Source organism: Hyperolius riggenbachi, chromosome 7 (genome assembly GCF_040937935.1).
Source record: "Hyperolius riggenbachi isolate aHypRig1 chromosome 7, aHypRig1.pri, whole genome shotgun sequence".
Classification (NCBI taxonomy): domain Eukaryota; kingdom Metazoa; phylum Chordata; class Amphibia; order Anura; family Hyperoliidae; genus Hyperolius; species Hyperolius riggenbachi.
The window spans coordinates 204,258,374-204,284,152 of record NC_090652.1 but is presented as its reverse complement, the minus strand read 5'-3'; the positions used below and the strand labels follow the sequence as shown (position 1 = coordinate 204,284,152).

General features: G+C 43.8%; 1 protein-coding gene across 6 annotated transcripts in view; it reads right to left on the bottom strand.

Annotated features, from left to right (window-relative positions):
- The window catches only part of RAPH1 (Ras association (RalGDS/AF-6) and pleckstrin homology domains 1), a 281,232-nt gene that overhangs the window by 143,251 nt on the left and 112,202 nt on the right, over positions 1-25,779 (bottom strand). The window contains exon 1 of one of the 6 annotated variants that reach the window (XM_068245014.1): positions 7,723-7,741. The exons of the other annotated variants lie outside the window; for them this stretch is intronic. The gene's annotated coding sequence lies outside the window, so the exon portion shown is untranslated. Of the gene's footprint in view, positions 1-7,722; positions 7,742-25,779 lie in introns of those variants that run through there. 6 annotated transcript variants of the gene reach the window in all.

Here is a 25,779-nt window from a genome sequence, read left to right as displayed (position 1 = left end):
ACCTGACATTACAGAAGAGAGTTGGCCATCCAACAAGTTCCAGATCACTTAATACCACTTCTTTACTACAATTCATTTAAAACTGCATGCATACCAGAGCAACTGATGTCATCATTTTTCTAAACATATTAGTGATCAATGGCTTTATTTATACAAGACAAAACACAAGGAGGGCTTCACCCATTCCTTACTGGTAGAAATCTTCAAATGTGCAGTGAAAAGTTCCTTAATGTGATTCTAGCCCAGGCCAGCTGGCTGCATAGGAAGCCATTAAACAAGACTGAAGGATATGGACCAACTGCAGCCTTACTAGAGCTTATGTAAATTGCAGTATTGTGATGCATCTAAAGTACAAGCTGTATAATTACATTAAAGAGTTTCAGACTGAATTTTCTCATGGAAAGCTGGGGAAAGACTACTGTACTGTGCTTTCATAAACTGTTCTGGCTTCTGCAGACATCTAGCAATAACATATTCATCAATGATGATGTTAGCAATGTAAGCAATGGGAAAGGAATTAATGCACCTGAAGCTCACTCACTGTTGGACAGTGTATACTGTAGCAGCAAGGCTGTCTTTCCATAAAACTAAAATACTGGTTTAATGTTGAAATAAACCCATTGCACTTCTCATGGGAAGGTGCCATCATGCACTCCAATATAAGCATCGCCGCAGAATGGCTCCTAACTGGTTAAATGAAAGCCTACCACTTACTGCAAACACCAACAGGACAGGGTGTCCAGGGAACTGGGAAATGCTATTAGGGACAACAGGCGATTCCTAAATGTTTGCTTTTAACAAACCATTACTCTGGTGTCTGTGTCATATTGATTTTGTTGGGGTGCCATTCTGCAGAAAGTAGACAAAAGATCTGTACATTAATGTCATTTGCGGATGACGCTCAGTATGGTACACCATAGGGGGGGATTTAGATCAGAATGATTTTCATGGTAGATACTCATGCAGCCTTGTTTTAAATTATATAAATCACTACAACAATCCTTATTAGTACTAAAACTCAAACGTGCTATCCTAGTCTGCATATATAATGATGTGCTTTTCAGATGTATAGATTTCATGTAGCGCAGACAATATAATGGCACACATGGGAGGAGGGACGGGAGGCTGTACAAGCACAAGATATTTTCTGCCATGACATTTCCAAGCACCTAAGGGTAATGCAAAATGAGTGAAATATGGAAGGTGATGCTGCTGACTCACTAGATATAGGCCTTTTCCAGCGGTTTTGTCTATCATTGCTTAAAAGACCACTGCAGCGAAAATCTTAACATTTAAAAAATATGTAAACACATGCAAATAAGGGGATTCTCAGCATGACCTTTATTCTCTATAAAGACTTTCTCTGAAATAGATTTATATAAAGATGCTGGCCACTATTCACTTTTTTGGCAGTTGGCCAGAGCAGCTGCCATTCACTACATGCTTTTAAAAATAAAAAAAAAAGCCCTGAGAACACCCCCATAAGGAGATGGACTAGTTCAAAATCTGTCAGTTCTGTCAGATTACTACTTACTGTAAGTGACAACAAAGGAGAAAAGTAATTTATGGCTCATAATTTTACTCTGGAACAAACTTCTTGTATATGTTTATATTTATTTTCAATGTTATGATTTTCGCAAAAGTGGTAAGCTGTGTTTACACACTACATTTCTGGAGCCTGACATAATCTAGTTTGTCTCAGATGAAATCTAGCATGAGCACAGATGTCCCCTAATGTTCCTTATAAAGAAATGAGTGATCAATTGGATCACTAACAAATCATTATCTGTTGGATCACTAACAAATTATGCTATCGGTATTCTTTTGTTTTCTCCTCACTGGCATGTCTCTCGCTCATCCTCAACCCTTCCCACGCCATACAGTCAAACAGGCTGCTTAGCAGACTGTCTGTACAAATGATAGTACCTAAAGTGCAACCCAATATGATCACCAATAAATGTTTTGGACAACAGTTACTTGAAAGTATGCAAGTTTGTGCTTTAAAATGAACTTATAAGGAAAGAGATACTAAATCAGAACAGACACTACTAATTCTGTCTATAAAGATGCCAGTTTGAGGGCAGTCACTGTATTAGCTAGAGTTGACAGACTTTGCAGCCATTACTAGTTGCATATTAGCTCCATATGTCAGTAATTGGCCTAAGTACTGATCCCAGAACCTGGGTGAAAGTAGGTGTAAAAGGGATGTTGCATTGTATTGCTGTGTGGGTTCTGACTGGGGAAACTTTAAATGTTCTGCTCCATGGTCATTAAGAAAAATAAGTGAGCAGAAATTGCTCCAGCACAGTAGGTAGATAAAAAAAAAAAGTGAAATGCTTATTTTTTCTGTTATATGGGAATGTGTAGTGACGGTTCGGCACCTAACAATCTCAGAGCTAAGTTTTCAGCTGTTTGGTTCTACAAAATCAAAAGTTCACAAATACACTTTTAATCATCCTTGTGATTTAACCTACTCTTTATTGCTTAAGGGCTCTTACATAATGGGACGTTGCGTTGCAGGGGACGTTAAGGTCGCACAACGTTCCCCTAACGCAACACATGGTGGTGCTAAAGGTGGACGCTACATAGCGGCTCTTGGTGTGCCGTTTTCGTCCGATAGAACCGGCAATGATTCATATGAATCATTGCTAGCAGGCAGAGAACCGAGAATGATTCATATGAATCATTGCTAGCAGGCAGAGAATGATTCATATGAATAATTGCTAGCAGTCAGAGAATGATTCATATGAATCATTGCTAGCAGGAAGAGAGCCGGCATTGCAGTGCAGTGAATATTAATTAGCCATGTGGCTAGGCAAAATTGCGGACTTTCCCCTCCTCCTCTCCTGCACACAAAAAACAAAAAAACAACATTACTGAGCATGTGCAAACAGTCTAACAAACGCACAGCATGCTGCACATTCATAGACTGCGCTGAGTTACAATGTAACACAACGTGGGCACTGTGAACAGCCCATTGATTTTTCATTGCTGGGAGTTGGGCTGTGTTACAGGCTGCTCTAATGTGCGCCTGTAACTTCCCACTGTGAAAGCAGCCAAAAGGATTCCTAAAACTTACATCCCCTACTAAGCTATGCTTAGCACATTATCCAAGCCCTGAGGCGCTCAATACATTGAACGTTCAACCTTGCCCCAGCATTTCCTGATCATCTTAACCCCTAAATAATCCAGCATCATACTAGCACTCATTAACTAGTTTAACCTCAGAAAAAAAAATACTTGCCCAAGTTTGGGGCCATCACATCGAAAGGAAAGCAGCCAGACAACCCAGAACCCAATAATTCACAATTACAGTAATATGCAGAATCTGAGCGCTATCCATATTGGTGTAGGTAGATTTCAGAACAGAGCTTTGGGCACCTCATTCATTTCAATGATGCAGAAAATTCTGCAACAAACCCATATAGAGCCAGTTTTTATAATTTGAAGCATAAGGAAGATCAGAACATTTTTGAGGTATTTATTGGTGTCTCCTCATAGGGTCATTGAAAACAGGACCTCCAAAGCGGGATGCAGACAGCGATATCAGCCTGAGGTTTTACACCTTCTCAACAGAACAAAAATACGTTTGTAAAAAAAAGTGTTAAATATCTGTTTTACACAAAATCAAGTGTTTTAAACCCTGAAACTTTCTACTGAATTATTTATTAAGTGTCTGGTGCTTTTTTCAGGTCACTCCCCATCCTGACCATTCTGGAATGCTATTTCCATGGAAGGGGGCCAACAGGTGCATTCTGACACCTCTTTTACAAGGCAGGTCTAAGCTCCTGTCAGCAAATGGACTAAGGAAATGGAGAAAAAAAAATCAAGACATCATGAAGTCAAAAATACAGCTAGCATTACAGAGCAGCTGTCAAATATTTTATCTTGTTCATGAAGGAAACATGCTGCATCATGTAGTGCAGAGAAGGCAGACAGAGTTATCATAATTAGGCTTATTGCAATATTTACATTCTTAAAGCAGGAGGGTCAGCCATACTATGCCAGGAAAAAAAAAAAAAAAAGAATAAAAAATAAAATAAAATTATATATACACATACACAGGATAGGTAGATAAATACTTGATCTACTTACAAAACAGATTTATTGCACGATCCACATTTTTATTTCAGTGAATTTTATATAGTAAAACTGGAGATACTTCTGTTCCTGGTAGGGGAGGGGGGACATGTCTTTTTCCCATAATCTGAAGCTAAATCCTCATGTCATTTCCACCTTTAAGTTTTTCTTTTCTCCTCCAATCTGCTGTGTCACCTCTGGCTTATTTGTAAACACGTGTGAGCGCAGGATCATATTGCAGCCTCAGTCTGTAACACTGAAGTGTGCTCAGACCAATCAGTGAGAAGCAGAAATGTGGGAGGGGAGAGGACAAGCTTTCTCCACGAGATGGCAGAGAATAAAGCCAGGCTGACAGATAAAATTTATTACAGCAGAAAGATTTCGGAATAGATTGGAGTGCTTGCGAAGCAGGGCGAGATTCCTGGCAAACACACTGCAGTTTCTAAATGCAATTTGATTTTGTGGCTGACAATTCCTCTAAGTTATTTGCTATGTGCTTACACAGTGATAGTCTACCCATTCACATCGCTTCCAGACACGGGTGTCTTCCGGAAGTCCGGATGCGGCTGTCTCTGAGTGCTGAGGGCAATCGGATGCGTGCTGCGGAAATCTGCAGCATGCCATCCATAATTTCCCCGGGTTACATCGCATCGTGAATGAAAATTCACATGCAATCAAAACTACTCCATTGACATGCATTGGCTTCAGTTTTGATGCGATGCAAATTCCCGGCTAGTGGAAACAGCCCTTTAGTGCATCTCCTTAGCTTGTCGTTCAAGAAGCACATTGCCTAAGTAAGTATTCAGCACTCAGCTCTACAGTTCAAAGATTGATTCCCATCGGGGAAACCATCTAAATTAAATGTTTATGTTCTCCCTGTATTTGCACAACTGGTCATAAATAAATAATAATTGTCATTTGAGGGAAGAGCGTAGTCTGTGCAGGTACTGCAATCCGTTTAGTTTCTAACCATTTACAAAAGTCTTTTCCCCTGCCTGACTTGCCTATTTAAAATAACACTGGATGGATTTAAAATAACACTGAATGGATTTCAAATGAAACTAAAAGCATTTCTAATGAACTTGAAGGAGAAATAGCTGTTTGTTCATGTCATTGGGGGGCAAGTTATGCTGCCATTTACAAAAGTGGAATTAGTGTTTATACTTGAGATGTAAATTTGCCTACATGCATTGTCTGTGATGAGGACTAGCTGTGACGGGGAGGTGTTCCCATGTGCAGTAATATCAGCTCATATTCATTATTGTCTCTGGACAGTGCAATCAATTTCTGTACTTAAACTGTTTCTACTGAGAAGAACACTTAATTTGAATGTCTGGGTAGTCATTTCTACAAATCCTTAAATTAGGAGTTTTATATAGGATGGATTATTGTTGTCATCCTCTTTCTTCATCTCATACCTCAGTCCTTCTATGCCTCATGTCTTCTTATAACTATCTGCTCCCATTAACTCAAATCTCTTGCCAAATGAGGAGTGCCACTGGTCCAGTGCAATTGAAAGCCAGAGTGAGAAATTCAAAAATGTCAACGCTGGGATTCTGGGTCAGTTTTGGCAGGAAAGCAATGAAAGATCTTCCTAAAGCAACAAAATGAAGACTTCCTGAAGGACAACAATGATTAGGACACTTGTTCTGACCTGGATTATGTCAGAGGACATAAAAACATTTTTGTCTTCTTGGGCCCTGAAAAGAGTGGGTATGGGCGCATAAATAAGCATCTTCACTGACCTTTTTTGTAAGTACTGTATTTTTTTTGGACTATAAGACTCACTTTTCCCCCCCAAAAAATGAGGGGGAAAAAAAGTTACTGCATCTTCTAGTCCAAATGCAAGGAGTTCCTGACTTGTAAACGCCTGCCAATATAAAACTCCAACCCGCCACAGTGTCGGGGACTCCCTGTACTGTGCCCATGCCAAGGAGGACAAAGGGGGACAAACTGAGGACACAGAGGGACACAAAGGGCATGGATGGGCACACAAGGGGGACAGAGGCAGACACATGGGGACACAGGAAGACGCAAGGGGGGCAGAGGAGGACACTGAGACATAAAAGGTACAAAGGGGGCATAATCCACAAGATGTCCCTTCACCATGGATGCACCAGGTTTAGTATATATTTATTTACATAGTTACATAATTATTTTGGTTGAAAAAAGACATACGTCCATCGAGTTCAACCAGAGAACAAAGTGCAACACCAGCCTGCTCCCTCACATATCCCTGTTGATCCAGAGGAAGGTGAAAAACCCTTACAAGGCATGGCCCAAATAGCCCCAAAAGGGAAAAAATTCCTTCCTGATTCCAGATGGCAATCAGATAAAATCCCTGGATCAACATCATTGGGCATTACCTAGTAATTGTAGCCATGGATGTCTTTCAACGCAAGGAAAACATCTAAGCCCCCTTTAAATGCAGGTATAGAATTTGCCATAACTACTTCCTGTGGCAATGCATTCCACATCTTAATCACCCTTACTGTAAAGAACCCTTTCCTAAATAAATGGCTAAAACGTTTTTCCTCCATGCGCAGATCATCTCCTCTAGTCCTCTGAGAAGGCCTAGGGACAAAAAGCTCATCCGCCAAGCTTTTATATTGCCCTCTGATGTATTTATACATGTTAATTAGATCCCCTCTAAGGCGTCTTTTCTCTAGACTAAATAAACCCAGTTTATCTATCCTTTCTTGGTAAGCGAGACCTTCCATCCCACATATCAATTTTGTTGCTCGTCTCTGCACCTGCTCTAAAACCAATATCTTTCCTGTAACTTTTTCCTCTAATTTTTTCCTCTGGTTTTTGTCCTCTAAACCTAAGTGCGTCTTATGGTCAGGAGCGTCTTCTAGTTAGAAAAATATGGTAATTGCGCTTTGCACTTTGGCAATCTTAATAAATCATGTCCTCTTTGCAGGAGTTTCTAACCAGCTTGCTTTGCATCATTGTTTATTATCACAACAATACTGTGAATTTATTCACAATTATCATTGGGGTACATTTTCTTTACTTCTAGTTTGTGTGTTTTAAGATTTGATTCTATGGTTTATAATGGAATACTGTTATCTGTTAAGAAGACTCTTTCACAATTACCGTATTTTCCCGCGTATAAGATGACCCCAACTTTTCCAGTTAAAATAGAAATTTTGAGATATACTTGCCGTATAACACTATTGTGACTGTTAAACATTTGTATACTGTATTGTATGTACTGGTGCTATACTGTATAAACAGGTACAGATTCTGGTGCTGTACTCTATGTGGTACCCAGTATACAACAACCAGCCAATCATGGCAAGCCATGTACCTTACCGGCGATTGGCTGGCGGTTGGATTGGTCAGCTATCCCTGTCTCCCAAAACTATCAGAGCAGTAGCGCAAACATGCCTCTTTCATCCATCTGGCCTGCCCTTGTATACTATTACCTCCTCCTCTGCCTCTCAGATCTCGCACATGCGTGCCTGCGCCGCTTCACTGCAGTCCTCAGGAGCGAGATCTGAGAGGCAGAGAAGGAGGTACGGTAATAGGATAGAAAAGCAGGACAGACGGATGAAAGAGGCGTGTCTGGGCACAGCGCCGCTCTCTTTTTTCCATACCCCGGGCGTCCCGGATGCCTGCAGCTTGCTCCACCCTCACCTCGTCATTGGGACCGCGTTAAGTCACTTCTTTCCTCGAATCCTAGGGAGTGGATTTTCTTCTACCATATTTTTACAGCACTGCCCTTGCTGCTTTCACACATTATCCGCATACGGCGGGTGATGCGGACGCTGACGTTTTTGAGCTTCCCCCAGCATATGCGGCAACAGCAGATTCTCCAGTGCGGCTCAGAAGTTTCAGCACCTGCCCTATAAGATGACACCAGGAGTCTTATACACCAGAAAATGCAAGTATATACACATCCTCAAAGAACATTTTTCTGCTGTAACAATAAAATCTGCCAGAAGTTCAACTCAAAATCTTCACATTTTCAAGGTGTGGAGTCATGGCAAAGATTCAGATGCTGCATTGAAACAAATGTCTTCCCTGTGAATTAAGCGTAATAGCTGATCTCATCAAGCAATTTACAGCATTTCCTGTGTTCAGACTGGTGGGAAAATATGTTATCAGTCGATTCCCCCCTAACTCGAAGGCATGCAAGGGGAAAATGTGGATGTGCTCAGGATGTGCCTTGTATAATTAAGGCCACTAGATGTGTATCAATTTGTACAATCTGATTAATAGAAAACATACTGCTAGAAAAAAAAGTATTACTTTCTAACATTTACTTATGGCTAAGTATGTTTGCCAATGCAGATTTTATCCGAATGAGAATTTGGGCTCCGGAGGCACTGCAGTAGTTTGGGCACCCCACAGGCGCTAATGTTAAACGCCGCAATTAGCAGCTATAAATAGTGGGTGCTCAAACTACCACAGCAGCGAATCGGCGAGGACTGTGATTGGAGAATGTACAGTTAGGGCAATTTTTCACTAGCAATTGCCTGATGCAACTGCGATTATGCGTTTATCTTTAAACATTGAAGAGCAATCACACTTAAAATCTCTCCAAAAAGTGATTGTGCTTCACAACAAAATGAATCATAAAAATGGACAATACTTTCCGCTATTCCTATTTTTAAGTAGCAACCATAGTGATTTAAAAATCGCTAGTGTTTTGTTAGTTAAATAAACAATGAAACAGAGGCACCAGCAAAGCGAGGAAGTGGTGTACTAACCTCCAGGTAGTCAGTCTCTATTAGTCTAGTGCAGTGGTTCCCAACCCATGTGCCGTGACACATACATGTGCCGCGGCAGCTTCGGGTATGTGTCGCAGTGTCAGCTCTCGGAGGAAAGCAGCGCAGTAGAGGGAGAGCTGTGGGCAGCAGCGGAGAAGGGGGCCATCTCCCCCACCCCTTCCCTCACCTTAGAGTGCTCTCCCCCTCTCGCTCTCTCCTCCGGAACTAACTGCGGTCAGGCGTTTGCAGCGGGCGGGACTTACCTTCCGTGTCGCTCCAAGCGCCGGAAGTTCTGGTGCCACAGCCGCTGCTCTGGTCTGGATCAGACCAGAGAAGTGGCAAATCATCCCGCGCCTGCGACGAGACCAGACGGAGACACGGAAGGTAAGTTCCGCCCCTCTGCCAGCCACCACACTTCGTTCCAGAGGAGAGAGCGAGGGAGGGAGAGCACCCTGAGGTGCCGCTCTCCTTCCCTCGCTCTCTCCTCCTGGGGGGGGGGGGGGGGCACCTGGCTACATATACTGGGCACACATACACCTGACTACATATACTGGGCACATATACCCCTGGCTACATATACTGGGCACATATACACCTGACTACATATGCTGGGCACATATACCCCTGGCTACATATACTGGACACATATACCCCTGGCTACATATACTGGGCACATATACACCTGACTACATATACTGGGCACATATACCCCTGGCTACATATACTGGGCACATATACACCTGACTACATATACTGGGCACATATACCCCTGGCTACATATACTGGGCACATATACACCTGACTACATATACTGGGCACATATACCCCTGGCTACATATACTGGGCACATATACCCCTGGCTACATATACTAGGCACATATACCCCTGGCTACATATACTGGGCACATATACCCCTGGCTACATATACTGGGCACATATACCCCTGGCTACATATACTGGGGACAACTAGCTGTTTGTCATTATGTGCATTTACTGGTGAAAAGCTGTCTCTTATGTGCATTTACTGGTGAAAAGCTGTCGCTTATTATGTGCATTTACTGGTGAAAAGCTGTCTTTTATTATGTGCATTTACTGGTGAAAAGCTGTCTTTTATTATGTGCATTTACTGGTGAAAAGCTGTCTCTTATTATGTGCATTTACTGGTGAAAAGCTGTCTCTTATTATGTGCATTTACTGGTGAAAAGCTGTCCCTTATTTACATTTACTGGTGATAAGCTGTCTCTTATTATGTGCATTTACTGGTGAAAAGAGGTCTCTTATTATGTGCATTTACTGGTGAAAAGAGGTCTCTTATCATGTGCATTTACTGGTGAAAAGAGGTCTCTTATTATGTGCATTCACTGGTGAAAGGCGGTCTCTTAAGTGCATTTACCGGTGATAAGCTGTCTCTTATGTGCATTTACTGGTGAAAAGCTGTGTCTTATTATGTGCATTTACTGGTGAAAAGAGGTCTCTTATGTGCATTACTGGTGAAAAGAGGTCTCTTATTATGTGCATTATGTGCATTTACTGGTGAAAAACTGTCTCTTATGTGCATTTACTGGTGAAAAGCTGTCTCATATAATGTGCATTTACCGGTGAAAAGCTGTCTCTTATGTGCATTTACTGGTAAAAAGCGGTCTCTTATTATGTGCATTTACTGGTGAAAAGCTGTCTCTTATTATGTGCATTTACTGGTGAAAAGCTGTCCCTTATGTACATTTACTGGTGATAAGCTGTCCCTTATGTGCATTTACTGGTGAAAAGAGGTCTCTTATTATGTGCATTTACTGGTGAAAAGAGGTCTCTTATTATGTGCATTTACTGGTGAAAAGAGGTCTCTTATTATGTGCATTCACTGGTGAAAGGCTGTCTGTTAAATGCATTTACCGGTGATAAGTTGTCTCTTATGTGCATTTACTGGTGAAAAGCTGTGTCTTTTATGTGCATTTACTGGTGAAAAGAGGCCTCTTATGTGAATTACTGGTAAAAAGAGGTCTCTTATTATGTGCATTTACTGGTGAAAAGAAGTCTCTTATTATGTGCATTTACTGGTGAAAAGCTGTCTCCTATGTGCATTTACTGGCGAAATGCTGTCTCTCATTATGTGCATTTACTGGTGAAAGGCTGTCTGTCATTACTTGCATTTACTGGTGAAACGCTGTCTCTTATGTGCATTTAGTGGGGAAACGCTGTCTCTCATTACATGCATTTAGTCTACGTGTCACGAAGATCTGAACGTTTGGTTTGATGTGTCACGACTCCAAAAAGGTTGGGAACCACTGGTCTAGTGTATAAAAAAACAAAAAAAACACAGCTTTTTTCATGTTTGAAAAAACTCAAAATGATGATGTGTTTCAAGGGCGTACCTGCTTCCTCAGCAAAATAGTTGGAGTATCTGTTTTCCAAACTTGCACTCCTATCTGCTAATGGTAATTCTAGCTGTAACTGAGTGCTGTCCATACCAATTGCTACATTGGATTACTTTGGGCTCCTCTCATTGGTCTAAAGAGGTCACCTGATGAGCTACCCAGGATGCACTTTGGTAATATACACAGCATCATGGGATTTGTAGTAGGAGCCCACTGCAGTAGGAGCCTGCTGTAACAGCACTAAAGCATCACTTCCCAAGCCTTTAACAAAGTATTTTTAGAAACCTAGAGTAAAGTCTACTTGTACATACATTAATGGTTCTCGATCAGGACTGCCTCTGAAAATAATTCAGTGTGTGTACAGCTATGGTTGCCACCTGGCCGTTATCTGGCCGGCCTGGCCGGAAAAACAGCTAAAAAGCCGGACACCGGTATTTAATTATTTCCGGCACGTCATATACCGGAAAAAATAGCCCCAGGCTGATCACCCTCACACAATTCCCTCCTTTCTTCTCTCGGATTGGCTGGTCACGTACTGCCAGCCAATCACGGGAGTGGCTGTATTTTCCCCCACGCTGCTGAAGACTATAGGAGGAGGAGGAGCCAGGACTGGCTGTGAGCCTGTGACAGTGAGAGAGCTGGCTTGGAGCAGCTACAGCAGAGCACGTGGCCTGAATAGTTGCCACTCGTCTCAGCTTGCCGCACACAAGCAGCCAGCTTGTTCAGCTGGGGGAGTGTATGGAGGAGTCACTTGGCTGCTGAGCCTGAGCCACGGACTATGAAGAGAGAGCGAGACACATCAACAGTCAGAGCAGCTCAGCAGAGGACGACAGACAGAGAGGAGAGAGAGAGGCTGGAAATTTGTGGAGAGCCCAACCCCCAGACAACTCGTGGAGAGCCAGGACTCCAGGAGAAGAGAGAGAGAATGAGACACAGCCAGACAAACTTCAAGAGACACTGTCCCAGCCCCCCAGGCAGCAGGCAGAAGTGTGGAGAGGAGAGGGGTCAAGTTCAGATGACTGGCTTATGCTGTGTGACAGCAGGGAGACAGGAGCATCCAAATGACCTGAGCCTGTCCAGCAGGTAGAGTGAACACACACACAGTCACTTTCTCTCTCTTTACACTCTCTCCCCAAACCTCTATCAGCCCCTATCCTCCCTTCCAGACTTTTAAAGGGAAACTAAACCTTTTGAATTAAAATGAGATTCACTTACCTGGGGCTTCTCCCAGCCCCCTGCAGCCATCCTGTCCCACGCCGCTCCTCAACGATCCTCTGTTCCCCCACCGCAGGTTATTTTAGTTTTTGCTGACTAAAAGTCAGCAGGCCACTGCGCCTGCACAGCCCTTGCCATGCGTATCCTTCACGTTCCTCTTCTATTGCAGAGGAAAATGTGAAGGATACATGTGGGCACGGCAAAAAGTTGGCAAAAACTAAACTAATCTGCAGCGGGGTAATTGAGGACCGTCTGCAGGCGGCTGGTGGGAGAATGGTGGGAGAAGGTGAGAGAATCTCATTTTAGTTCAAACGGTTTAGGTACTTATAAAGTGTACCTGAGATCTCAGAATAGGAAGATTTTATACTCACCCGGGGCTTTCTCCAGCCCCATAACACTTGCTGTCCTCCTGGGTGCCTCTGTTCAGCTGCAATCAGCCCTGGTAACTGGCTCAGTCGCGGCAAGTCGGGGTCTTCTGTGCATGCGCAGCCCCTCCGTGCATGCGCAGAAGAGCCGACTGATGCGACTGAGCCAGATTCCCGGGGCTTCCTCCAGCCCCATAACACTCGCTGTTCTCCTGGGTGCCTCCGTTCAGCTGCAATCAGCCCCGGTAACTGGCTCAGTCGTGGCAAGCCGGGGTCTTCTGTGCATGCGCAGCCCCTCCGTGCATGCGCAGAAGAGCCGACTGATGCGACTGAGCCAGATTCCCGGGGCTTCCTCCAGCCCCATAACACTTGCTGTCCTCCTGGGTGCCTCTGTTCAGCTGCAATCAGCCCTGGTAACTGGCTCAGTCGCGGCAAGTCGGGGTCTTCTGTGCATGCGCAGCCCCTCCGTGCATGCGCAGAAGAGCCGACTGATGCGACTGAGCCAGATTCCCGGGGCTTCCTCCAGCCCCATAACACTCGCTGTTCTCCTGGGTGCCTCCGTTCAGCTGCAATCAGCCCCGGTAACTGGCTCAGTCGTGGCAAGCCGGGGTCTTCTGTGCATGCGCAGCCCCTCCGTGCATGCGCAGAAGAGCCGACTGATGCGACTGAGCCAGATTCCCGGGGCTTCCTCCAGCCCCATAACACTCGCTGTTCTCCTGGGTGCCTCCGTTCAGCTGCAATCAGCCCCGGTAACTGGCTCAGTCGTGGCAAGTCGGGGTCTTCTGTGCATGCGCAGCCCCTCCGTGCATGCGCAGAAGAGCCGACTGATGCGACTGAGCCAGATTACCGGGGCTGATTGCGGCCAATTGGAGGCACTTGGGAGGATGTTGAGGGACGATTCGGTGCTCATGGGACTGGAGGAAGCCCCAGGTGAGTATAAAATCTTCTTCTGAGATCTCAGGTACATGTACCAATTAATGATACAATTCTGTGGCTGATCGATCATTTCCACAGTAATCAGTCAGAAACAATTGGTCATGCCCATTAATGGCCAAATTCCTGCTAGCCAATTACATTGGGATCAATCCGAAAAACGGGTCGATTCTATTAATCTGATCGACTTGGCTACCAGTAATTCGGTCGATAATGGGCACAACCGATTCTTTCCGATTGATTATCATTGGAAATGATTGATCAGCTGTGGAATTGTATAATTAATGGGCACTTTTAAAGTGTGCCTGTAGGGAAAAAAGTGCCCCTGGGGTTATTTACCTCATAAAGGGAAGCCTCTGGATCCTAATGAGGCTTCCCCTGTCCTCGGCAGGGGCGTTCCAAAGCTAGGACCTCCCCCCAAGATCTCCTTGTTGCTTGCTTATTGGCACGTGTGCATGCGCACCAGCAGTTTCCCGCTCGGCTCACGCAGTAGAGCAGACCCGATCAGGCTTGGTTATTTTCGCCAGAGCCCAAGTGGGAAGCTGCTACTGCTCCTGCGCACAATGGCAACGTGGATTGTTTTTGTTTTCTTTTGTCCGGAGGTCCCAGCGCAGGATCAGGCTGCCCGAGGAGGATGGAGGAAGCCTTAGGATTCAGAGGCCTTCTCTTCCAGAGGCAAGTACCACCCATGGGCACTTTTTTTTACAGGTGTTCTTTAAACTATTTAAAGGGATCCTAAAGGCCAGGAAAAAAATGTTTCACTTACCTGGGACTTCTACCTACCCCCTGCAGCCGTCCTGTGCCTTCGCCGGTCCTCAACGATCCTCCATTCCTTCCTAGGGGTTAGTTTCGTTTTTGCCTATTCAGGGTCGGCGGGCCACTGCGCCTGCACAGCTATGTCCACGCGTATCCTTCTTCACATTCGCATCCACAATGGCGTCCTGCGCAGGATGCTATAGCAGACGGGAATGCTTGGACATGCTTGGACAGAGCTGTGCAGGCGCAGTGGCCCACCGACTCGGAATTGGCAAACATGAAACTGACCCACGGTGGGAAACCGGAGCATCAGTGAGTGGCTGGGCGGGCACAGGACAGCTTCAGGGGGCTAGTAGAAGCCCCAGGGATCCTTGCCTTTAGGATCCCTTTAACATTTGTTTCTATTTCTGTAAATATTCAACTTTCTTGTGCTAGGTTTGAAAAAAGGTCGTAACAAACCCCTCCCACTTTTAGGCCACACCCCCAGGCCACACCCTAATGCTACGTACACACATGCGACAACGATCGTTCGTTGAGGACGAACGAGCTTTTAATTGATGAAAGAACGACCTGAGTAAAGTAAGTTTTTAAATGTGTGTAACGATCTGATCGTTAGAACGAACGTTACATCACGTAAAGCAACTATTGCGCCTGCGCATAAAAATTAGAAGTTTCAGGGAGAAATAGTGAAATGCGCATGTCAAGCCTAGTACGAACGACCGTTTGCAACAATGTACTACTTTTGCAAACGATCGTCGTTGGTTAAAATCCGCCGAGACAGAACTTTCTTTTGTAGCGATTTGGCTCGTTCGTCGTTTGCCTTAATAGTCGGAGGTTCGTTTTTTGTAACGATCGTCGTTGGTAAAGATCGGGGAACGATCGTTACAAACTACTATAGTCGCATGTGTGTACGCACCTTAAAGCCGGTATTTTTTCAGTCAAAAGGTGGCAACCCTATGTACAGCAGCCCCTCATTTCTTTAACAAGTGATCAGCCTACAGAGTAAAATGTGCTAAAACCTTTAAAATATTCAAGTGGCGGTGGTGGACCTGCCACTCAGAAACAGACACGATGCTGTTGCTTGTGATGCAGAACAATTTATTCACATACTCCTATAAAATACTGCTACGCGTTTCACGGGCACAATCCCGCTTCATCAGGCAATCAACAAAACGGAGTATCACTGAAATATGACAGAGATGGACAGCGTAGTAGAGCGCTGTGTATGAGACAATTGTATAATACAAAGAAGTGTATTTTAGAAAACCATAAATCCGTGTGTGTGTGGTGTTGCTTAAAAAGAATCGGGAGGTGTGGTGGGGGTTTAGGAATATATTAGATTTTACGTATATAAAATGGCGTGGAGTGTGGGAACGCTGACCCGTAGGAAGGGATATAAGTAAGATAGGGGGGGGGGGGGGGTTTGGGGGATGAAGTACTAATTTTTACAAGTTTTTACAAGGGGTGGGTTGAACAAGGTGAAAAATAGAACAGTAATTTTTGTGGTTGGTTATGCTGGTTGTGAGGTTCATAGTGGGTGATGCAGGTGTACAAGGATATACGGAGGTAGGGGGGTAAAGTGTGTGAGGATATGCAGGAAAGGTAGTGGAGGAGGCTTGGGACCTGTCAGTGCTAGAGTTAGGGAGTCCTAGGTTACAAATGGAGGTGGGATGAAGGCATGTAAGGTGACAACAAGTATACATAGACGGCACTTACCAGCTTTTGGTCCAATAACAGCTTGGCACCTCTGTGCTGTTGTGCCGGCCACGGGCCTTTAAATAGCTCTATCCGGGGGTAATGATCCAATTACCCTTAATTGGGGGGCTGGAGCCGGGTGGGAGTGTGCGACCCAGCGGCTGTAAGCCAATGGGTACGTGTGTTGGGCGGGGAGAATTGAGATGGAAGCCGCTCGTGGCGATTCACATGTTGCCTAGAGCAGAGGGGGCCGGGTTAGAGCGGCGGAAGTGGTATTGCGTAGCGGCGCTAGTGGCCGCGTACGTATGAGTGGGAAACGGACGTGTACGTGCGTCCTATGTGTGTATACAGGACGGGGACTCCTGGGAGTGTATGCGCATGTGCACAATTACCTTCCCACAGCTCCGGCCATATTGGTTGTTGGAAAAAGCTGTGGGGAGCAACATATATGTTGTGTTATATCAGGTGCGCACAGAACTTGGTAAAAAAAATATAGTACTTACTAGATCTACACATAATGGTAAAAAAAATATAGTACTTACTAGATCTATTATGTGTAGATCTAGTAAGTACTATATTTTTTTTACCAAGTTCTGTGCGCACCTGATATAACACAACATATATGTTGCTCCCCACAGCTTTTTCCAACAACCAATATGGCCGGAGCTGTGGGAAGGTAATTGTGCACATGCGCATACACTCCCAGGAGTCCCCGTCCTGTATACACACATAGGACGCACGTTCACGTCCGTTTCCCACGCATGCGTACGCGGCCACTAGCGCCGCTACGCAATACCACTTCCGCCGCTCTAACCCGGCCCCCTCTGCTCTAGGCAACATGTGAATCGCCACGAGCGGCTTCCATCTCAATTCTGCCCGCCCAACACACGTACCCATTGGCTTACAGCCGCTGGGTCGCACACTCCCATCCGGCTCCAGCCCCCCAATTAAGGGAAATTGGATCATTACCCCCGGATAGAGCTATTTAAAGGCCCGTGGCCGGCACAACAGCACAGAGGTGCCAAGCTGTTATTGGACCAAAAGCTGGTAAGTGGCGTCTATGTATACTTCTTGTCACCTTACATGCCTTCATCCCACCTCCATTTGTAACCTAGCACTCCCTAACTCTAGCACTGACAGGTCCCAAGCCTCCTCCACTACCTTTCCTGCATATCCTCACACACTTTACCCCCCTACCTCCGTATATCCTTGTACACCTGCATCACCCACTATGAACCTCACAACCAGCATAACCAACCACAAAAATTACTGTTCTATTTTTCACCTTGTTCAACCCACCCCTTGTAAAAACTTGTAAAAATTAGTACTTCATCCCCCAACCCCCCCCCCCCCCCCCCTATCTTACTTATATCCCTTCCTACGGGTCAGCGTTCCCACACTCCACGCCATTTTATATACGTAAAATCTAATATATTCCCAAACCCCCACCACACCTCCCGATTCTTTTTAAGCAACACCACACACACACGGATTTATGGTTTTCTAAAATACACTTCTTTGTATTATACAATTGTCTCATACACAGCGCTCTACTACGCTGTCCATCTCTGTCATATTTCAGTGATACTCCGTTTTGTTGATTGCCTGATGAAGCGGGATTGTGCCCGTGAAACGCGTAGCAGTATTTTATAGGAGTATGTGAATAAATTGTTCTGCATCACAAGCAACAGCATCGTGTCTGTTTCTGAGTGGCAGGTCCACCGCCGCCACTTGAATATTTTAAAGGTTTTAGCACATTTTACTCTGTTGGCGCCTCTGTACACCTTTACGTCAAGTCTATCCACCCGAGGTGGAAGGGTGGTTCACCCTCTTTTCTCCTTTCTACAGAGAGCGACATCTTAGTTCTGAGTAGGGACAGGCTTAATCTCCCTACCTGCCTATACAGTGGTTGCCTGAGCGTTAACCCGTGTTTGTAAGTATACTACTTGCATCTCAATTATCCTCCCTGATTCAATACATACTACACCATATTGGGCTCTCGGTTTTCTGCTTTATCTTTCCTGCAAGTGAACAGCCTGGTGAATTGTCTCAGCCGAGCGCAGGCCTATAGTATTGTTCTTCTAGTCACCCATCCCACTTCATTGTGCACTGCATTGTTGGCTCTCCTCCCACCTCCACAGCAACAGAACACAACACACCGTCAACCTGCCGACTAGCGATGCATCTTTACAGAACTCGGCCCTGAACTTTCATGCATGTGCACGAGGCTTAAAGGGAACCTTAAAGGAGTAGAAAACTTCCCCTAGCCCCCTGCAGATGTCCTGTGCCTGCTCCATCTCAAACTGATTATATGGTCCGTTGCAGACAGGCAGCTAGCTTCGTTTTTGGCGACTGACTGGCCAGTGCAGCTCTGATCAGGCACATAGTCGATCACACTCCCGCCGCTATGGCCGTCCTGCATAGGCGTAGTACCTGTACTACCTACACATGGCATGTGTACTGCGCCTGAGCCACGCAGGAGCTCTGCAGAAAACGAAACTAGCTGCCTGTGGGGGACCAGAGGATCGGTTTGAGATGGCGCAGGTACAGGACCATCTGCTGGGTGAAGCCCAAGGTGAGTGAATTTTTTTTAACTCAGTTAAGGTTCTCTTTAAGCATTGCCTTAAAGTGGACCTGAACTCTTGCACTGACAGGAAAACAGAGATATGCACCCTGTATGCATTTAGAGAAATTAGCCTGTCTAATTACGCCTCATCTGTGACTAATCAGAACTGTAATTTGATATCTCAGCTGTTTTAGATGCCTGCCTTCACAGAGCAGCTAATTTGTAAGGCCCGTTACACACTGAAAGCGTGCAGGAGAACGGCTCCTGCTCGCGTTGCGGCGTGTTGCCGGGAAACTCCGGTGCGACGCTGAGTAGCGGCGGTAGTAGTTAATTAACCCGAAGGGGAAACGGCGATTCCCGACGATAAAATGCGCCGGGACGCGTCGTACCGCAACGTATCGAAACACAGCGTCGGGTGTGAAAGGTAAAAGGAAAGTCTATGGACTTTCCTTTTACCTTGGTTAACGCAAAGTATAGACTTTGCGTTAAAACACGGAAAATGGGCTCTGGTGTGAAAGAGCCCTAAACACAGGGTGTTAACCCTATGTCTGGTTCCATGAAAGCAGGAAATAGACACTGCAGATTTATTGCAGGATTTGTATCAGCTGTAACAAAAATGTTTTTATTTAAAAAACAAATGTAAGCTTTTTTTTTTTTTTTTACATGTTGGGTGACTGATAAGACACAGCTCAAGTCAATCCAACTGTTGGATTGACTTGAGCTGCGTCTTATCAGTCGTTGTTCGCCTCTTATCAGTGATAATGCGTTGTTTGCATGTCTTTTATGGTGGCCGTACACTGGTCGATTTGCCATCAGATTCGACCAAAAGATAGATCCCTCTCTGATCGAATCTGATCAGAGAGGGATCGTATGGCCACCTTTACTGCAAACAGATTGTGAATCGATTTCAGACTGAAACCGATCACAATCTGTGGAGCGGCCGCTGCTGCCGCCCCCCCACCCCCACCCCCCCGCATACATCACCTGCTCCGCCGGCGCGAGTTCCCTGGTCTCGGCATCTTCTCCGCATCGGCACCCGGCTGGCATCCGCGTATAACTTTCTGTCACTCCAGTGACAGCGGAAGTTCAAATAGAGCGCCCTCTATTTGTACTTCCGCTGTCACTGCAGTGACACAGGAAGTTGTGCCGGATGCGGCAGCTGATGCGGAGAAGATGCCGGGCCCCTTTACTTGACAAAAGTTGTCCTACTTCTTCAAGTTGTTTGGTAATCGTGCATTTAAAATACTTTTTTTTTGAGCGTGTGTATGAGCCTTAAAGGATACCCGAACTGACATGTGACATGATGGGATATACATGTGTATGTACAGTGCCTAGCACACAAATAACTATGCTGTGTTGCTTTTTTTCTTTCTCTGCCTGAAAGAGTTAAATATCAGGTATGTAAGTGGCTGACTCAGTCCTGACTCAGACAGGAAGTGACTACAGTGTGACCCTCACTGATAAGAAATTCCAACTATAAAACACTTTCCTAGCAGAAGATGGCTTCTTAGAGCAAGAAAGAGGTAAACATGGGGAATTTCTTATCAGTGAGGGTCACACTGTAGTCACTTCCTGTCTGAGTCAGGACTGAGTCAGCCACTTACATACCTGATATTTAACTCTTTCAGACAGAGAAAGAAAAAAAGGAACACAGCATAGGCATTTGTGTGCTAGGCACTGTACATACACATGTCCATCTCATGTCACATGTCAGTTCGGGTATCCTTTAAGCTAAGTACACACAGACCAACCTGCAGCCTGATTATCATCTGACTTGAGTCTGTTGGACGATAATCAGGCATGTGTATGCATGCAAACAACTTGATGGGCAACTGATAACAGGTGGCTTGATCAATCCAACTGTTGGAGCTATGTTGGTCTGATATCATGCAGCTGGTGCGTTTGTACAAGTTGTTTGAAAGATGTGTACTTGTTTGAATGTGTAGTCCGTCAGTCCTCTTGCGTGCGCAGTATGTTAATTGAGTTGGTTGTTTAGCCGTCTAGGCGTGTGTAAGTACAGGTCATGTGGTTCGTCAGCTTGTGTGGTTTGTCATGTCTGTCATGTGCATGTTGGAAGTGTGTATGAGCCTTTAACCTTGTGATCTTGTTATCATACTCAGGCAGACTTTCTCTAACGGGAGATAAATATTCTTTTAAAGTGGACCTGAACTCAGAGTGTCCTCTCTGCTCTAAAGATACACAACAGCATAATAACCGTTAAACAAAAAACATTTCTTTTTTACAGCTGAAACAAATCCTAAAATATATCTGCACTGTTTCTACTTCCTGATTCATTGAAGCAGACACATTAACATCCTGTACTTTCAAATGGGCTTGCCGTGGCAGTCATGTGACACATGAGAGAGATCAAATTCCAATTACAATGAACTTGTGATTAGACATAAATGAGGGGGAAACAAAACAGGCTAAACTCTCAAAATACATACAGGGTGCATTTCTCTATGTTTTCCTTGTGTCCTGTGCAAGAGTTCAGGTCCACTTTAACTAACGGGGCCTATTTCCACTAGCTCTGCACAGTTTTTCTGCATCCAAATTTTTGGATGTGGCTATGCGGCCCCATTGACTTGCATTAGCTGCAATTCGCATCCAAATCCCACACGCATTGGGAAAAATGCAGCATACCATCCAGATTTGTTATGCATTGCATCGCACCAAAAAATTTGCATTGAATGGCAATAGCTCCATTCACTAAGGTGTTGCATTTTGGATGAGAAAATTTGCATCTGGAATCCGTGTGTAGTGGAAAAAGGCCCTAAAGCAAAAAAGGCTCTAAATCAAAACTACAAATATTACATACATGTTGTCTACAATAAGTACCCTGCACGCCTTGAAGAATAAAAAAAATGTAGCATTATAAAAGCATGCGAAAAGAGAACTTCAAGAATAGTATAGAACTATGGCAATTTCTCTCCCAGCATGCATCTGAGTCCACAGCTTCCCGTGTGCATATTCATGTAACCACAGAGCAGAACAAAATAAAAGCAAGGCTTTTCAGCTTTAAAAATAGAAATTATTACTTAGGTAATGCTATATACTGCAGGCGTGTATTATATTCAGTTCATGTGGGGACTCCAGTTTCCCTCTGATGCTTCATATACATCCAATGAAGCAATATATGCAAAAGATTGATGAGATTTATTTATGATCTGATTGTTTTTGCAGGATTATCTACAAATATGCAAAATTATTTATGTTCACATTTTAACATTTCACCTCGTCCATTACACTAAAAAACAGCTCTGGTAAGTACCAGAATATAGAGAAAAAGGAAGAAAAAAAAGAATCCGTTTAGGAATTCTTACTCTGCAGAACTCAAGAAATCTAAACACAACAGGGTGCTCTATTGTCTGTTGTTATAGTAACAGCAAGGTCTGCCTATGGATGTGCTTGGAATTATCCACCAAGAATCACATGCTCACCGATAGCAGCTGCAAGGCACTTTTAATGTGAGAAAGGAAGATAGATTTCACTCTCGTCAACTGATGCACCATAATTCCTTCCTAGCACAAGAAAGACATATTTCTTGATTTTTCCAGTGGTTTTTGGAGCATGTCCCGTGAAAATGGAAGTATGAAAGCAGAGTACTGTTCCATACTAAGTGATTTGGAGCTCAGAGAAAGGAGGAGTTTCTACAGCAGTACTCTCGTTCAATGGCCTTGGCAACCCACATATGTACATTTTTAGAATAACTACAAACAGTTTCTGAATAACATTATTCTCTAAGTTTTGTAGCCAATTTCAGGGTTATGGACCTAAAAGGAATTCACTCTGACACAAAGCATGTGAAAAGGAAAAATAAAAGACTACAGCTGTATTGAATAACCAAACCTTACTGCCAATACAAAAGTCCCCTTTGTTTATCCACTTTCCCTATGAGCCTTAAAGAACAACTTATGCACACACGCACGCACGCACGCACACACCTCTCCAGTCAAGATTGGATGAGCATACCAGATCAGGTGCTCTAATCCAAGTCTGACACGATTAGCCACATGCTTGTTGCAGGTGTGTGATTCAGACACTACTGTAGCCAAAGAGATTAGCCGGACTACCAAGCAGTGGGTAATATGGAGGCGCCCAATGTGCGTCCTATTTTAGTATTTTTAAATACAAATAAAAAATTATAGAATAAAAAGAGAGGTACCGGTAATTGCTTACCTCTTCAGAAGATATAGACACCAGTTCAACTGGAAAAAAAGTTTTTATTCAAAAAGCAATCTGACAATGCGTTTCATGGGTCATGGCCGGCTTCCAGGCAGGCCATGACCCGCCCGCTTCCAGGCAGGCCATGACCCGTGAAACGCGTTGTCAGATTGCTTGACATTGGGCGCCTGCATCCTACCCACTACCAGCCCTCCTTTGGAGGTAATAGCTTTGCATTTTTGAAGAAAGTCTATTGTACTACAAGAGAGCGACCCATCCAGTATCCAGCAGGACCTGGAGTACCGAGCAGGGACAGTTATTTCCCTGCAGGCCTATACGGTGGTTGCAGGAACTGCAACCCACCTTTGTGAGCATATATTTATATGAGTTTATCCTCCCTATACCTAACGATACTGCACCATTGGGCTCCCAGTCTCTCCCTACTTCTCATCTAGGTATTATATCTTGGCCCTTACAAGAATCTCCAAAGAAAAAAAAACCCTATAGGACTACCAAGCAGCAGGTTTTGTTTGAAAGACAATATGGCAGGCTCCATATAGACCCACAAATCCAGTGCAAAATTATCTTTGTTATGTCATCACAGAGGTAAGCCACCTGTTTTAAACAGTTTTACATTTATCTTGGCGCCTTTGTGCTATGGATGAAGGGGCAAATCTGGGTATTTGGCCAGGAACCCAGAGGCAGTAACAGGCCCTCCCTAGGTCTCCCCCTAATTAATAGTACTCTGCAAGTATTTTTTCTATAATAGTTTAGTGATGAGGAGCCATTTTTAAATACAACAAGCAAAGTACCAGGTGCAGCTGAAGGCTAATTCACAGTGCACAGTTGCGTTGCAGAATAAATCTGCCTGTCAACACACTGCCGTAAAATTCTATGGGCCTGTTCACAGTACTGCCTTTTAAATGATCACGTTATTCTAACTCGCTGCATGCAGGCTTTGTATTAAAGAGACACTGAAGCGAAAAAAATATATGATATAATGATTTGGTTGTGTACTATGAATAATTACTAGAAGATTAGCAGCAAAGAAAATATTCTCATATTTTTATTTTCAGGTATATAGTGTGTTATCTAACATTGCATCATTCTCTAATATGTGCAGATTACACAACACTCTGCATTCAAAGTGATTCTTTAAGAGCAGTCTGTGAATTAATGACCTCTCCTCTGGCAGATAAAAAGAAAACTGTTCACTTACAGTTGAGATAATAAAAGTCAGATAACAGCCCTCCCCACGACTTTTGAAAGTTGTAGAAATGAATGTTTTTTTTGCATAGAGATAACAACTGGAGTTTCTTAACTCTTCTTGTACTGGAAACAATTAGACTGATGTATCTGATCTTAATGTTTTATTTCTTAGCTGTACTACACATACAAATCATAATATCATTTTTTTTTTTTTCGCTTCAGTGTCTCTTTAAAGTCTATGTCAAGTCTCCATTGCAGTTCACACTCATAACTATGCAAATGACCTCTGTGAACTTAGCCTAAAACCTCTGCAGGGCTTTAGTATGTTGCATTTTAGCTTGATTTTAACATTTTAGAGATAAACATAAGTTACTGCTTGAGTACAGAAGATTAAGGATTCCAATATTTTTATTGATTTATAAAGTGTCAACATATTCCGTGGCGCCGACAATATGTAACCGATGCTCTTACCTGTGCCACTGAATACGTGAAATGGGCTCCAACATACCCTTGAACAGCACTGTCATGAGACCATGTTCTGACTCTTGTGTAGAGACTGATGAATTAAACGAGGTAGGAATCCTGCCCCCTTTATCCAATTTAAGGTGTGGATAGAATATGCACCTGCTAGGAAAGTGTAATGGTGGCCATACATGTAGCAATTTCAAAAGGAATTTTTCAAGAATAAAAAACACACTGTCAATTTAAACAGGGCTGTGGAGTCGGAGTCGAAGAGTCAGAACAATTTTGGGTACCTGGAGTCAGTGGTTTTAATAAACTGAGGAGTCTGAGTTGGATGATTTTTGTTCTAATTCCACAGTCCTGGTAAAAATGAGACTAAGGCCCAATTTACATCAGTTGCTCTCAGTTATAACTGAAAGGACAACTGATTTTCAAAGTAATGCCCATGTTTTCCTATGGCTCAGTTTACACTATATGCATTTAACTGAAAGATTTTTCATAATGCACTGCTATGGAGAAGGAAAAAAAAAAGCGTACCAACTGATTAAGTGTAAATAGGGACTCAGGAGTCGGAGCAATTTTGAGCACCTGGAGTCGGCGGTTTCATAAACTGAGGAGTCGGAGTTGGATGATTATTGTACTGATGCCACAGCCTTGAATCTAACCAGCATGCCTTGTAAAAGGATCATTTCATGGATCAAAAATACAGGCCATCAGTGATTCTTGATCAAAATTTTACTGCCAATTAGATCATTTTTGATTGGAATCAATGGAAGTGCAACCTTACACCTAATTTGATTCTTGTGATCCCACTTCAAGATTACTTTAACTGCTAAAAATATTGAAATTGAATTAAGCTTACAACATGGCTTATAAGAAAAGATGGAAAACTGTAAAGGTGAGGTTTTTCTGGTACTGTACACAACAGCTCAGTAGTATAAGGGTAAATTAAGTAAATATACTGAATGGATAATTTAGGCAGTTCCCTTATATTACATAGAACTGGTAAGATTGTATGAAAAAATTGTATATGTATGGCCACCATAACTGTGCATGAGCAGATCTTCTGCACGTCAGCATGAGTAGTTAGCACGTTAGAACATGAATTCCTGCAGATTCCAGCTGTTGAAATATACAAGTAATTCTTAGGCCTGGTTCACATTAGCGTTCGCTGTCCGGATTCGCCTGATCGGATCCGGACTGTATACTGTACAAACGGAACGTACGTTCCGCATAGCAATGCA